Source organism: Chlorocebus sabaeus, chromosome 13, assembly GCF_047675955.1.
Source record: "Chlorocebus sabaeus isolate Y175 chromosome 13, mChlSab1.0.hap1, whole genome shotgun sequence".
NCBI classification, from domain to species: Eukaryota; Metazoa; Chordata; class Mammalia; order Primates; family Cercopithecidae; genus Chlorocebus; species Chlorocebus sabaeus.
In genome coordinates, this window is record NC_132916.1 from 87,058,509 (window position 1) to 87,075,492 (window position 16,984).

General features: G+C 43.0%; 2 pseudogenes; one reads left to right on the plus strand and one right to left on the minus strand.

Annotated features, from left to right (window-relative positions):
• The first annotated feature begins 333 nt into the window (after positions 1–333).
• LOC140713185 (histone-lysine N-methyltransferase SETMAR-like) lies at positions 334–6,935 on the plus strand (annotated as a pseudogene).
• On the minus strand, positions 3,834–13,560 carry LOC103240080 (uncharacterized; annotated as a pseudogene).
• Positions 13,561–16,984: the final 3,424 nt, after the last annotated feature.

Genomic DNA, 16,984 nt, shown 5'->3' on the forward strand with positions numbered 1-16,984 from the left:
CTCCTGCTGGTGTCATTCTGTGCTTCTCATCTCCTGGTTGTAGGATTCAGGGCAGAGTCTCTGAACACCTTGTGAGAAACAGCAGAGCCCAGTAGAGAAGAGGAGAAAAGCCCAGCTGCAAAGATGAAAAAATGGAAGGTGTGACATGGGCCTCCACTCAGATTCTGTATTTAAATGAGGTCTTCCAGAACACCTGCTCTCATTAGAAAATACTTCAAATATATATGTGTGTGTGTGTGTGCGTGTGTACATTTTAATATATATACACACATATAGTATTTATTTATTTATTTATTTATTTATTTAGTTTTTTTGAGACAGAGTTTCGCTCTGTAGCCCACGCTGGAGTGCAGTGGCATGATCTCGGCTCACTGCAACCTCTGCCTCCGGGGTCCCAGTTCAAGCAATTCTCCTGCCTCAGCCTCCTGAATAGCTGAGATTACAGGCATGCACCACCATGCCCAGCTAATATGTTTTTTTTTTTTTTTTTCTTGAGACGGAGTCTTGCTCTGTCAACCATGCTGGAGTGCAGTGGCACAATCTCGACTCACTACAATTTCCACCTCCTGGGTTCAAGCTATTCTCCTGCCTCAGCCTCCTGAGTAGCTGGGACTACAGGCGCCTGCCACTTCGCCCAGCTAATTTTTTGTATTTTTAGCTGGGACGCAGTTTCACCGTGTTAGCCAGGATGGTCTCGATCTCCTGACCTCGTGTGACAGAGCGAGGTCACTTGGGCAACAGAGTGAGACTAAGTCTCAAAAGAAAAAGAAAAAGAAAAAAGAACAATGTAAGCCAAATTCACTCAAAAGAAATAAAAACAAGATGACAAGTCAATGGCACTGAACACAGAAAATCAACAGAAGAACTCAATAGAACAATAGCTGTTTCTTCATAAAGATCAACAAAATTGGTAACTATCAAGCCAGGCTAACAAAGAAAAAAAGAAATCATACAAATCACTCCAAGATGAGTACAAAAGTAATGGCAGTTTTGCATTCTTGGAATTTGCTGTTTGATACTGGAATACCCTCTTAAATAAATGTGGTTATGTTATTCATCATTCTAATGAGCATTTCTTGCCTTTTTTTTTTTTTTTTTTTTGCTAATGACTTACTACTTATTTATTTTAGACTATGAAAATCATGTCAGACCAAAAGCAAATTCAAGCGACTTTCTTATTCGAGCTCAAAATGGGTCCTAAGGCAGGGAAGACAACTGACAACATCAACGCTTTTGGCCCAGGAACTGCTAATTAATGTACATCGCAGTGGTTCAAGAAGTTTTGCAAAGGAGGCGAGAGCCTTGAAGATGAGGAGCGAAGTGGGCAGCCATCGAAAGTTGATAACGACCAATTGAGAACAACCACTGAATTCCATCCTCTCACAGCTACACGAGAAGTTGGCGAAGAACTGAATGTCGACCATTCTATGGTCATCCGGCATTTGAAGCCAATTGGAAAGTTGAAAAATCTTGATAAGTGGGTGCCTCATGAGTTGACCAAATATTTTAAAAAACATGCTTTTGAGGTGTCATCTTCTCTTATTGTATGAAACAACAGTCAACCATTTCTTAATTAGATTGTGACATGCCACGAAAAGTGGATTTCATACAATAGCCAACTCAGTGGCTGGACTGAGAAGAAGCTCCAAACCACTCCCCAACGTCAAACTTGCACCAATAAAAGGTCATGGTCACTGTTTGGTGGTCAGCTGCCTGTCTTCTGATCCACTACAGTTTTTGAATCTTGGTGAAATTATTGCATCTGAGATGTATGCCAAGCTAATCAAAGAGATGCACGGAAAACTGCAGCACCTGGAGCCGGCACTGGTCAACAGGAAGGGCCCAGATTTCCACAACGCCTGACCACATGTCACACAACCAGGGCTTCAAAAGTTGAATAAACTGGGCTATGAAGTTTTGCCTCATCTGCCATATTCATCTGACCAACCAACTACCACTTCTTTAAGCATCTTGACAACTTTTTGCAGGGAAAACAACTACACAACCAGCAGGATGCAGAAAATGCTTTTCAAGAGTTCATCCAACCTTGAAAGCACAGAATAAACAAGTTTATTTCTCATTGGCAAAAATGTATTCATTGTAATGGTTTCCTTTCTTTTTCTTTTTCTTTCTTTCTTTCTTTTTTTTTTTTTTTTTTTGACAGAGTCTCACTCTGTCACCCAGGCCAGAGTGCAAAGGTGTAATCTCGGCTCACCGCAACCTCTGCCTCCTGGGTTCAAGAGATTCTCCTGCCTTAGCCTCTTGAGTAGCTGGGATTACAGGCACATGCCACCACTCCCGGCTACTTTTTGTCTTTTTAGTAGAGACGGGATTTCACCATGTTGGTCAGGCTGGTCTCAAACTCCTGATCTCCTGATCCGCCTGCCTCAGCCTCCCAAAGTTCTGGGATTACAGGCGTGAGCCACTGTGCCCAGCCCATTGTAGTTATACAAATTTAAAATTCATGGTCCAAAACCACAATGACTTTTGCACCAACCTAATACTTTAAGAATTAAAAGAAGCCTTTATATTAGAGAGCCCATGGATGATAAAATCATAAAGAATATTACAATCTCCATAACCCACAAACTTGGTAACTTAGACCAACTGGATGAATTAAAAGACACAATCTATTAATACTAAAACACTGGAGAAACAGGTAATCTATATATATTGATATCTATTAATAAAATGGAATCAATACCTAATAACCTTACAGAAAACTTATATATTCCATAAATCTGACATGCTGTCATGTTATTCTAACTGGTGGGATTCAGGGATTTCCATTTTGATAAGAACATAGGTGAGTCGCACACACTTAATTTTAGTGCTCATTGGTCAGAAAAGCCATGTCCACTATAGGATACTGCGGAGCGATGCGTTATGGAGAATTTAGGCAAGATAATATGATTTTCAGAGTTAAAGGAAGACAACCTGATTTATGTACAGTAATTCCTCATAATATCATTGGGGATACCATATTTAAATTTTGGGGTATCCCCAGGTATAATTCTCATTTGAGCCACATGTGAATTTCAGACACGGAATGGTTGTGAATTTTCTCAACTTTGGTGGCTTTCAATAAAAGTGGACGTTAACTCACAACCTATTTTGTGGAGGCATAAAATTCAATGAGCACTCATTTAACCTTTTATTTTAAATATTACTTTTGTAAACTTGCATTTCCAATTAGTTGAAATTGTAAACCTGTTTCAGTTCTTATCCACTTTTTTTCCCCCCCAAGACGGAGTCTTGCCCTGTCACCTAGGCTGGAGTGCAGTGGCATTGTCTCGACTCACTGCAACCTCCGCCTCCCAGGTTCAAGCGATTCTCCTGCCTCAGCCTCCCGAGTAGCTGGGATTACAGGTGCCTGCCACCACGCCTGGCTAATTTTTGTATTTTTAGTAGAGATGGAGCTTCCCCATGTTAGTCAGGTTGGTCTTGAACCCCTGACCTTGTGATCGGCCCACCTCGGCCTCCCAAAGTGCTCGGATTACAGGCCTGAGCCACCGCACCCGGCCTCTCCACTCATTTTAGGTGGACGGGAGTAAGGGTTTCTTGGAATTAGGAGGAATTCCTATGTACCCAACCCATTTGGGTAAATTTCTTCCTTCAGAGTTTTTCAGATCAGCATCACCATTGTTAAAGGCCTCCCACATGGTAATAATTGTGCTACAGGGTTTTATAAACATGAAGTTTATGTTTGGCTGAATGAACCTCCTTGCTGTGGCACAAGGTGGCCATAGGTGTTTTCACCAATTATGAAGCGGGTTCACTGTGCAATGGCTACCAACTTTTCTGAGTACAATGAGGCCAAATACATTCATAGATAAATTCCATGAAGTGAATTTATTACTTACAAATAGCAAACAAAAGACAACAGAAGTCTAGGATTCAATATGAACCACTACCACAAGATCAGGAAGGCTACCCAGAGCAGATGGATGGAGTTTTGACTATAAATGCTTCACTTGCACTGCAACTGAGGGACCTCAGAAAGAAGCCCACATTGAGTTTGCTCCCAGGATGTGGTTTGCTGGACACAAGCATTAAAGGCCATTCTGTTTCGAGCAGGGACTGTAACAGAGCCTGGGCTGTTCTGAACAATGTCACTTGATTATCAGGATATTGCCTTCCCAGCATTTTATACAGTAATCTTGAGAACTACCAGTAAGAAAGGGAGGAAAATGGCCCTGCACCCTTAAAACTGAAGGATCAGGATATTTGCTGAAACAGAGGCACAGACAGTAGCGACAGAGTGTTCTTGTGAGCCATCTACTAGTTCTCTTAACCGGAGCGTGGCACCAGACCGCTTTTCTATTTCCTTTCAATGGAAACTTTTTCAGAATATTTTGAATATTTTGAATTTCTACATCTATAGAGTTGTGGCACATGATCACTGGCAGTGTAGACTCTCTGCATGGTTAAAGGAAAGAGTTCAGAATCCCATCAACCCACATTGGAGGAGACCACCTTATCCTCCAGAGAGTGTCACTCCATCTTCCTGGGGTTAGCTCCACATGCAGTAAGGCCACTATAACTAAGGCCATCAAGACTTGCAGTTCAAAGATGAGACTTTTGACATGCTGATAAGCAGCAGTTATAAGAAAAGCCCACACACTGGTCAGGAATTTTTCAAAGAAAGCAGCTGAGATGCTTCTTCATATGCTTCGGTAGGGGCTAATATCAAACTATTTCTTCCCATTTTCTTTACTCAGCAGTGCCTGAACCATGAGGCACCATAGATGTACACCTCATCAGGAGGGTGTATGGTACAGCAGCAAGGGGAGCAGCAGCACAAGAAACAAACAAGGCTACTACTTCTGCTTACATGATAACTATTGTCTTGGAGTGTAAAATTATATTAATAATGTTCACATGGCTGCCCTAAGCACACAGAGATGGTGACCAGAGCAGATGCAGGGACTACAGAGATACAGCCTGATTCTTGCTAATTAGGACTTAAGTGTTGGCTTATGTGCTGTGCTTTTGTGCATTCATAAGCCAGGGCCTCAAAACTGCCTGCTAAGCACAGGCCAAACGTCATGCTGGGGTGCAGTTAAACATTGATGTCTAGGAGATTAGAGCATTTTAGTGTGGAAGAAGATGACAACATCTGAAGACCACAAAACACTGTGCAGACCAAAGGGAACGCCCATCGTCAGCTCACGGTTCTGACCCAGGTGACTGCTGATGTGTTACGGAACAGTCAGCCCACAGCAGGTAGGTCAAGTTGAGCAGGTGTCCTGCATGAGGGCTGATCCATTCCATTCGTGTTGCCAATTGTTTCAACAGCGTCTCATGCACCCCACTGGTGAGGAAGGAATTAGCACCCTACATTTACTGGCACCGTTAAACACATAACATCTATTACTAAACAGATACGCCAGACATCAGTTACTAATTACATACAGGAGGATGGTGTAAGCTCCCACAGGCCCAAACAGGGATTAATTTGAGCGCAGAGAGTGGTATAGCATTAAAAAAGTGAGGATATTCCTTTTTTTTTTTTTTTTTTGACACAGAATCTCGCTCTGTCACCCTTGCTGGAGCGCAGTGGTGTGATCTCGGCGCACTGCAAGCTCCGTCTCCCAGGTAAACTGTATGTACTTAGGAATTAATACCAACTCATTATTAGCAAAAAATAAATTTCTTTACATCAAGAGTAGTTTTTCATTTAATAAAAATAGGTGGGATGTGTATAATGGAAAAGGGATAATCAAAATTTACCAAATGAGGCTAGTAAGACAATCCCAAGAATTCACAATCATTATTCACTGTTCCATTAATCACAGGACAATACATACAAATGAAACTTACCTGACTGGGCGCAGTGGCTCATGCCTGTAATCCCAGCACTTTGGGAGGCCGAGGCGGACAAATCATGAGGTCAGGAGTTCAAGACCAGCCTAGCCAACATGGTGAAACCCTGTCTCTACTAAAAATACAAAGAATTAGCTGGATGTAGTGGCGTTCACCTGTAGTCCCAGCTACTCGGAAGGCTGAGGCAGGAAAATCGCTTAAACCCAGGGGGCGGAGGTTGCAGTGAGCCAAGATCACACCACTGCACTCCAGCCTGGGCAACAGAGTGAGACTCCATCTCAAAAAGAAATAATAATGAAATAAAAAAATTAACCTTACCTACATATTAGAAAAACATCCAAATTCAACCATGAATCCAGCACATTATCAAATGAATAGACAAAAATTCTACCAACAGACTTAAGAAAACATCATTATCTATGAAATTCAAGTACTACTGCTTAAAGAACATTTACAGAACTCTCAGTTCAAGGTTTCCCTGCAAAACAAGGTGAAATGCATACTCAAGACTCTTTAAGAATGGACCACTGATAAAAACATTATACTTGTAACTTGTGTAACATTTCATAGATTTTTTTCAAGCACTGCACGATAATCAATTTGCATCAGGCTGTCCAAATTAGAAAAGCTTCACTTATAGAACTTCTTTCCAGTGGGAGTTTTCACACGGCTTTTCAAGTAAATGTTAAAACTGAAAATATTCTTGTAGTTTCTAAACTGTTAGAGTTTTAATCCTGTGTACGTTCTTGTATTTACAAGGTCCAGCCAGCTATAGCGTGCATTTTCATATATTCTCGAGTGGGTATGAGAGAAATGAAACACTCAAACATTCTGGACATTCATAGGGTTTTTCTCAGGAATGAGCTGATGTCTTCAAATGGAACTAATACAACCGAAGGCGTTACCATAAATTTAAATTCAAAAGCCTTTTCTCCACTCTGAGCCCTCCCAAATCTTCAGGAACATCTGAAGGCTTGACCACATTTCCTACAGCCTTAAGGTTTCTCTGCAGTGTGAGCTCTTTCATGTTTACGGGGGAATGGCAAAGAGTAAATGTTTTACCATATTTCTTACATTCAAGGGACTTTATTTATTATTTTTGAGATGGAGTCTCACTCTGTCGCCAGGCTGGAGTGCAGTGGCACAATCTCGGCTCCCTGCAACCTCCGCCTCCTGGGTTCAAGTGATTCTCCTGCCTCAGCCTCCTGAGTAGCTGGGATTACAAGCATACGCTACCACACCCAGCTATTTTTGTATTTTTAGTAGAGATGAGGTTTCACCATGTTGGCCAGGATGGTCTCGATCTCCTGACCTCGTGATCCGCATGCACAGGGCTTCCCCCCAACCCCCCGTGGCCTTTTATGTCCTTGAAAGAGAACTAAGACAACTGAAATGTGCCACCATGCCCAGCTAATTATTTTCTTTGTTTTTGTTTTGAGACGGAGTCTGCCTCTGTCGCCCAAGTTGGAGCGCAGTGGTGCGATCTCGGCTCACTGCAAGCTCCGCCTCCCGGGTTCACGCCATTCTCCTGCCTCAGCCTCCCGAGTAGCTGGCGTGAGCCACCGGGCCTGGCATTATTTTATTTTTTGTAGAGACAAGGTTTCACCACGATGTCCAGGTTGTTTCACATTGTTTTAATCCAGGCTGCTTATGAACTCCTGGGCTCAAGCAATACACACACCTTGGCCTCCCAAAGTGCTGGGATTATAGGCTGAGTCACTACACCCAACCTCTATATTATGACTTCTTTAGTGACGCATAAAGTAACTGGAACGAGTGTAGGCTTTTCTGCATCTCTTACATTCATAGGGTTTTTCTCCAGTATGAATTCTTCCGTGGAGGTGAAGGGAACTGAGGCGACTGAAGGCTTGGTCACATTGTTTACATTCATAGGGTTTCTCTCCAGTATGAGTACTTCTATGATTACAAAGGGAACTCAAACGACTAAAGGCTTTGCCACATTGTTTACATTCATAGAGTCTCTCTCCAATATGAATGCTTCCATGGTCATGAAGGGAAGTGGAACAGCTGAAGGCTTTATCACATTTGGTATATCTCTCTCCAGTGTGAGTCCTTTCATGCATCTTAAAACAAGAAAATCTGAGTGTTTTCCCACATTCCTTACATTCGTAGGGTTTCTCTCCAGTGTGAGTTCGTCCATGTATTAGACAAGAACCGGAAACAGTGAACGCTTTACCACATTGTTTACATTTATAGGGTTTTTCTCCTGACTTCTCTGATGTCTTTCAACTGAATTGAGAAAATGAAAAGCTTTCGCACATATCGTACATTTATAAGCTGGATTTCCACTGTGCATTATCATGTGTCTTCTAACACCTGGAACAGAAACGAAGAGTTTCCCACACTGTTCACATTTATATTGCTTCTCTCCGTATGGTTTGTATCCTGAGTGAGCTAGGATGTGCCTACTAAGGAGGGAATGACGTACAAAGACTTTTCCACAAATACTGCATTCACATTGTTTTAATCCAGTAGAAATGTTCTCATTCAGATCAAGATTTGGAATGTGGCTGACAACTTGTCCATACTGACTACCTTCTTTGCTTTCACGCAGTCTCTGTGCCATATGATTTCTGTAAAAAAAAATGACAAGCACATTATTATTGGTTGGTTTAATAACTTTCTACTCATTCATAGGTCTTCGACTTACACTGCTACCAATACTAGGGAAAATGCATTTTTGTTTTGTTTTGTTTTTGTTTTTGTGCCATGACTGAATTATTTGAAAGTAAATGGGCTACTACTGAAAACACAGCTACCACCTGCATGGCTATGACCAAAATAGTAACATTCATATGCACAATTTTGTAGTACTATTTTCAAGTAAACTGTTTTCCAAACACTGATTGCTACACTGATGTACGTTACATTTTGGGTGAAATTTTTCTAAAAGGAAATGAATTTCAAGTGACTCTTATTTGCTTTGATTGCTTGGTTTTACATTCATTACATGCTAAGATTTCATCAGAGGACTTTATTTCCTCTTCTCGGTGCAAATTATCTTGTATCTTTCCCAAGTTTTTTGAAGTGATCTTCAATATTCTGGTCTTTCCGTTTTTTCCTAAAATGCAGATGCACAAAATTATCATGAATTATTTCAAACTATAGAAACGTTACTAGATTTCATGTTCATTGTACACAGTGCCCATGCCTGATTTATTCACCAAATCATTCCCTTGCCCCATTCCAAATCACAAATAGCACTGATGATAGGGAAATACTTCTGTAATTAAGTGAAATGTGTTGTCATTCTTACCTACAGAAGCCAGGTTCCTGTAGGTTTCCTGCATCACTTCTCTGTAGAGATTCTTCTGAGAAGAATCTAGCAAAGCCCATTCCTGCTGGGTAAAGTTCACAGCCACATCCTCAAAAGCCACGGAGTCCTAGAACATTCCACACATGTGGATAGAAGAATGAGTGAGACTGAGAGCACTGGGAATGTATACTCAATTCATAAGTTGTTTACATGATTCTAAAATTTCCAAGCATTTATTCTATCACTTGATTGTCACAACTCTTACTCTGTTCACACATACTCCCTCCCACACAGCAGTACTAATGCTAGAATTGAACTATTCAAAAAGGCAACAGCAAAGTAGAAACACCCATCTCATTAGAGAATCCAGGGAGTAAGATTACGATATGCTGCAAGGAGTTACCTTTTAACTTCACTTTGTACATTTCTAGTATCTGTCATACTAAAGTCCTACCTGGTGTGCATAAGTGAGTTAATATTATCAGTCCTGAGACTACTTATTCTTCAAAATGTCTGCTCGCAAAGTTCAATCTTTGTTTGTATTAGGAACTTACATTTTGAAAGGGATTCCACCAACCCAAGTAATAAGAATGACTCACTGCATCTAAATGGCTTATGCAGTATATTTTCCAAAACTTCTTCTGCTGAAAGTCTATTATTTTGTGTCACTGCAGTGGTGCTTAGGGAACCAGATACAAAAACACAGTCTGAACACTAAGTGTTCAATGAATTTCCCTGGTAGACAATATTTTACGTGTGCTGTCACTTGTTAACTGTGGAAGTGAACCCATTCCACGTGATTACACCAAGAGAAAATGGGCTTATTAAATTTAATTGAGTAGTAAATAAACCAATAATTGATATTTAACAATACTAATACAACAATTTTTCAAATTTCTATTGCACAATATCAAGGCAGAAAGGAATAAGAGGAAATAGGACACATGCTTTTTAAAATGACATTAATGTCACCACTTCCAGATGCTATTCCTATGAAACCACATAAATTCCCAAATCAGGTGGTTTTAGGCAAGAAAAGCTACTCTTTCATATGTAGTAAAAATGACCAATGTCTAATCATTTTTAGTCATCTAAAAAAAGAGTGATGGCTTGAAGATTTTCAAACAAAAATATTCAGGACAGCACAGTGTTAGCAGAGAGATGAGCAAGCAGACCAAAGGAAAAAAAAGTCTTAATGACCCAGCATCTATATGGAAAGTTGAGGAATGATAGAGTAGGCACTATAGAATAGAAAAAGAAATTACATGCACTTTAAAATATGAGGCAAACCAGGCTGGCATCTACTTGGGAAAATGCATTGCATTCTTCTCTATTCCATGAACAATAATCATCTTATTATATATTCAAATACAAAAGATAAAACCAGAATACTTTCGGAAGTCACAGGAAGATTTTTTTTTAACGAAGGATTAGGCAGAATTTTTTTTAATGTAAGAAAAAGGTGATAAAGGAACAGACAAACTCAAACATATTAAAATTTAGGGAATAAAAAGAAAATAGAGTGGGCCAGGCGTCATGGCTCACGCCTGTAATCCCACACCTTGGGAGGCTGAGGCAGGGGATCACCTGAGGTCAGGAGGTTGAGACCAGCCTGGCCAACATGGCAAAAATCCCGTCTTTTTGTTGTTTGTTTGTTTTTTTATTTGTTTTTGAGACGGAGTCTCGCATTGTCCCTTGGGCTGGAGTGCAGTGGCAAGATCTTGGCTCACTGCAACCTCCACCTCCCGGGTTCAAGCAATTCTCTTGCCTCAGCCTCCCAAGTAGCTGGGATTACAGGTGCCTGCCACCACGCTCAGCTAATTTTTTCATATTTTTAGTAGAGACAGGGTTTCACCATGTTGGCCAGGCTGCTCTGGAACTCCTGACCTAATGTTCCGACCACCTTGGCCTCCCAAAGGGCTGGGATTACAGGCATAAGCCACCATGGCAGGCCTAAAACCCTGTGTTTACTAAAAATATGAAAATTAGCTGGGTGTGGTGGTGGGTGCCTATAATCCCAGTTACTCGGGAGGCTGACACAGGAGAATCACTTGAACTCCGGAGGCAGAGGTTGCAGTAAGCAGAGATGGCGCCACTGCACTCCAGCCGGGCTACAGAGCAAGACAGCATCTCCAAAAAACAAAAAACCACACTCAGACACCCAGATAAGAGGATACATATGTGTCCACTGTCATAAATTCTTCACCAAGCTACAAGAGGGGAACTGACATTTTGGTGAATCTTTATAAATCATCAATTTATCTATCACACTTTTATTTCACCAGTAGCATTTACAAAGCTAAGTCCTACAATTCCATTTGAAATTACCCTTAAAAAGAACAGAACTTTAAAACTTACTACACTCACTCTGGGGAAGAAATAAATACGAATTTTTAGCAAATGAAATACATTATTTTACCTTGCCTCTTTGGAAATAGTATTTTAATCTTTCAAGCTGTACTGACAAAATGTATCTTACAGTCAGTGAAAACCTGAAACTCAAATAAGCGGACAAGCCTTTTCAAGGTAACAAACTCAGGGAGAGGCAGTGCTGATTCCAACGCAGACCTTTCTAAGTGTCACGGCAGGCCATTCTGTCCCTTAGGACACCCATCCTGTTCAGTAAAGTACTCAATGACCACCTAGGAGGCACTGGCACTGCTCTTTGTCCTCCTGTGTGCCTTAAGTGCATTTTAATATTCAGGTTCTTGCACATCCTCTCTGGGGTGGGTTTTCCTTGTCCTTTGGGATGGTTTTTCTCTCTTCACAAGTCTGAGACAAGCTAGAGAGCAGAAATCATTTCTGCCTTTTCCTCTCAATATCAACATCCAATTGGCAAACCATCAATGTGTCTCCGAGGAATAAAAACGGGCTGGAGGAATAATTTTAATGACCTAACTTTCATGACATTACATTGTATTGTCCATTAATTTTAATGTCCTAAAATTTTAATGACCCTAAGGGGTCACCATTTTAGATGAAACTATACCAAGAGATTCCTCTAAGGCCAAGAGCATCCAGCTGCTCCCCTGAAAGACTCTACCCCCTATCTCAGGCTGTCTTTGGGGATGAGATGACTCCGGGGCTGATACTCACTAGACCCTCCAATAGACATGGCCACTGTGGGTATTCTGGGTCATCCCCAGACAGTTCTAAAATGCCAGGACTAGGAAAAGACAGGAGGGTGGCTGAGGACACAACACCCTGTCAAGTTTTCAAGGGGGGACCACAACCTAAAGACATTTTGGTAATATGTACACTTAGGAAAGATGAAAAGAAGAGAGGCGCAAAGATTTTTTTTTACAGTAGAGTGTCAGATGATTTATTCTCCGCTTTCCTCTCATGTAAAATGTTTGGAAACAGAAAAATATTTTGGCCAAGGTGCCTCACGCCTGTAATCACGGCGCTTTGGGAGGCCGAGGAGGGTGATCAATTAAGGTCAGGAGTTTGAAACCAACCTAGCCAACATGGCGAAACCCTGTCTCTACTAAACACACAAAAATTAGCTGGACGTGGTGGTGGCGCCTATAAGCCCAGCTACTTGGGAGGCTGAGGCAGGAGAATCGCTTGAACCCGGGAGTCAGAGGTTGCAGTGAGCTGAGACTGCATCATTGCACTCCAGCCTGGCGACAGGGTGAGAATCTGTCTCCAAAAAAAAAAAATATATATATATATATATATGTGTGTGTGTGTGTGTATATATATGTGTATATATATATGTGTGTGTATATATATGTGTATATATATGTGTGTGTATATATATGTATGGTTTGCTTCCTCATTCACCTTATCAAAGCCTCTCATTTACGCCCCTCCCGTGGATCCCAAACCACAAACCATGACTGCGGTACCCGTTTATGAATCGCGTTTGCTCAAACACGCCGTTTAACGTTTCAACAAAGCCTCAGGTTAATTTTAGGGGGAGAAAGGTGGGACTGGAAGCTCCATGAACCACAGCTCCTCCCACGCTGGAACCACGCACACTGAGTCGGGGCTCTCCCAGATCACCCTCCCGTGGTCACCGCACTACCTGGGTGGGGGAGGCGCGGGGTTCCGGAGAGGGCTCCGGCCGGCGAAAGTGGCGCCCGCAGGTACAGACAGGACGCAGGGGTCCCGCTGCCCGCGCCGCCCGGCCCTGCACAGAAGGGGACTAAGGCCCGGCTGCGCCGCCGCGACTCGGTCTGCAGGTTCCGCAGCCCATGGCTGGTTCCAGCAGGTTTCAACCAGCCCTCTTCCCCACTTCGGAAAGCCAGGCGCAGTCCACTCACCGTTCCTCAGCTTCCCGGGTGTCCCGGCGTCAGCTAGGGATGTCCCAATACCCGCAGGTCACAGGGTGGACGAGGCTGCTGCAGAGCCACCGGGCCTCCCAGAGCCAAGAAGTAGCAGCCGAGACTAACAGAAAGAGCCTAAGGTGGCAAAGGCGAGACAAAGCGCCCGCCAGCCAGACCCCGGAAGCCGCCCTCTCGTTTCCTGTGGCGCGCCTGATTGAAGGGTCCCCACCCCAGCGCCCCTGATTGTATGGGGCTTCAGGCCCCGCCCCCTCAGGCCCAGAGTGACAGGAGATTGCGATCTCACCTGAGGCTGGATGGGGCCAGAATTACAGTTTTGGCCTAGCGGTTTATAGGGGGTGCGTCCTTCCTGCGCTGGGATCTGACCAGTCAAGGAGCACATTCGCATTTAACCTTGTATACAAGATTATAGCTATTTTGCGTAATAAGATATAAAATTGCAAGCAATATAATGGCAATTCTGTAACTGCCCAGTGGGTTCTCCTTGCCCGCTACCTAGACAGAGCCGATTTCTCAAGACGGGGGTAATAGCAATAGAGAAGGAGTAATTCACGCAGAGTCGGCTGTGCGGGAGACCGGAGATTTGATTTTTATTTTATTTTATTTTATTTTATTTTATTTTATTATTTCTGAAACAGAGTCTTGCTCTGTCGCCCAGGCTGGAGTACAGCCTCGGAGTTTTATGATTATTCAAATCAGTCTCCCTGAGCATTTGGGGAAAAGAGCATTTAGAAAGTTTATTTTGCCAAGGTTGGGGATGCTTGTGCATGACATAGCCTCAGGATGTCCTGATGACAGTTGCCCAAGGTGGTCAGAGCACAGCTTGGTTTTGTTGGAGATAAATGTTCGGTGACGCAAAGTGAAACCAGCACTTAAGCAAATGTTTTCTCAGCAACGCAATTTACCTCTGCGGAAGCATGCTGCTCGCATCAATCACAATCACAAGAGCACACGGAACAAAGGAAAGCAAGGGTTCTTATTCCTAATGGAATCCCTACCTCTGGCATGGGCTGGGGCCAGACCTCAAGATCTAAACTGACCCCGTTGGCTATTTGTGAATACTTTCCCAAATAAGGAAGGGGGAAGGGAGTCGTGAGTTACAACGGTGGGACGTGTGGTTTGGAAGGGAGAAATGGGTGCAGAGTAGGTAACCAAGGGAACAGATGTGAGTTTGTAGGAACTTAGTTTTTAGATTCCTTTTTGGGCAGGGGTCACCGCGAGAGACCACTCGACACGGGAGTCACGGCGGAGAGATTTATTGCTAGCGCGCTAGGGTCCTATGTCCAAAGTTGGCCACAGGACCCTGAATGCTTGTTACAGACAGTTTATAAAGGCAAAAACTACAAAAATTCACAAAGCTTGAGGCGCAAGATGATTGGAGCAGGTTATGGCCTGAGCAAGGTGTCTTACTCTGATTGGTTGGTTTGAACCCGCGCGGGGTATTTCCCGGACTTGTTCTTCTGTTTGAGTTCCAGGAATTTGGGTGGGTGTTTTAGATAGCCACACGGACATCGGGCGGGTGCTTTAGATGGCCACCTGGTCATTGGGTGGGTGCTTTTAGATAGCCACCTGGTGTGGCTTTTCTAAGCTTCTAAGTTTCTAAGTCTCTAAGTCTCTAAGTTTCTAGGTCTAAAAGTCTAAAGGTTTCTAAGTTTCTAAATCTATAGGTCTCTAAGTTTCTAAAGGTTTCTAAGTTTCTAAATCTATTTTCAAGTTATTGATTAGAACTGATGGGGGGAAGGTTGTTTACAGTAACTAAGGGCAAGGAGGCATGGAGAACAAGAAAGTTGAGTTCGAGAACAAAACACAAGAACGTTAACATGCCAAACCTTGGAAGAGAAACTGACTGTATCTGACAGTTTTACACATTTTAGGGAGACAGGAGACATCAATCAACATATGTAAGATGAACACTGGTTTGATCCAGTACAACCTGAAGCAAAAGTGGGTCAACTCGAAGCCAGGAGGGGGCTTCCAGGTCACAGGTAGGTGAGAGAGGAACGGTTGAATTCTTCTGAGTTTCTGACGAGCCTTTCCAAAGGAGGCAATAAGATACGCATTCTTCTCAGCCAGCAGCGGATGACTTTGAACAGAATGGGAGGCAGGTTTGCCCTAAGCAGTTCCCAGATTGATTTTTCCCTTTATCTTAGTGATTTGCAGGGCCCAACATATTTTCCTTTCCAATTTCCCCCTTTTGTTTTAAAAATATGTTGGAGAAGCATTTTAGAAGAAAATCAGTCTCTGGTGGCAGGTTTAGTCTGACTTCTCACGGAGTAGCTAAGATTACAGGCGAGCGACACCACACCTAGCTAATTTTTTTTTTTTTTTTTTTTTTTGGTAGAAACGGGGGTCTCCCTCGGTTGCCCAGGCTGTCTCTGGTGCCCAACGCAGGGCTTCCCGTAATCTCTACAAATAATCCAGTGAAGGAACATCAGAGCGTGGAAAGCTGAGGACGACCGACAAAGGACTCCCGAGTAGGTTTTCACTTCAAGCTCTAGGGTAAGGAGGGCGCTCGGGGAATTTCAGGGAAACCTCGGGAAAATGTGGGTCGAGCTGAGAGTAAGTTCGCTAATTACTTAATCCTTGTGCAGCAGTTACTGCGCCGCAGAGGGGTAATTGTCAGTACCCAAAATCTCTCATCTTTGTTCCGTCTGGTAGACAAGTATTCTCCTTGGTTCCCGGAATATGGAGTCATGAATGTAGAAGATTGGGACAAGGTGGGATCAGACTTAAAACAAGCACAACAAGAGGGCCGCGATATTCCAGTCTCTGCTTGGTCTGTGTGGTCTGCAATTAAAACAGCCCTGGAGCCCTTCCACACTCAGGGGGAGAAGGAGGATTTTCAGGATGACATAGGAAAGTTGAATAATCAGGAGTCTAATTATCAGCTAAGTGAACCATGACAGTCTCGTTTAAAAAAGGGCGAGAAACGGGAAGGTATGTATGCTAACTCCAAAGACTTATAAAAGAAACTGTGCACCTACTGCACCTTTAGGGGAAGGTCTGGAATGGCCACCCCCAGGCCAGCCTCGTGAATATTTGGAAGGGGAGCCTGAGACCCGCGCCTTGCCACTCCCATTGTTGCAGGCCCCGCCAGTAACTATGCCGAAGGGAAGCTTCAGGCTTGTCCAACAGCCAATTAGGATGAGGGAATGATCTAGGCTTGCCCACCTGTTAATTATGGTAGAGGAGTGCTGCGAGCGGGTCCAAATACAAATTATGGCACAGGGACAATCCAGGCATCCATTCAACAGGCACAAGAAATGGGGGATTTGAATGCTTGGCAGTTTCTGGTAATTATTTCACCAGCTGAGGAGGCCAGAGAACTTACTCAAGCATGCTGGGAGCCATTTCTTTTTAAAATATTAAAAGACTTAAAGCAAGCAATTGGACAATATGGGCCAAATTCCCCTTATGTTCATTCCTTGTTACAATGTGTGGCTTATAACAGACGTTGAATACATATGTATTGGGAGGCATTAGCCCGATCCACCCTGTCCCCCTCTGAATTTCTCCAATTGAAAACCTGGTGGACGGATAAAGCAACAAATCAGGCAGAAATGCTCAAGCCCAACGTCCCGTTAATATCACA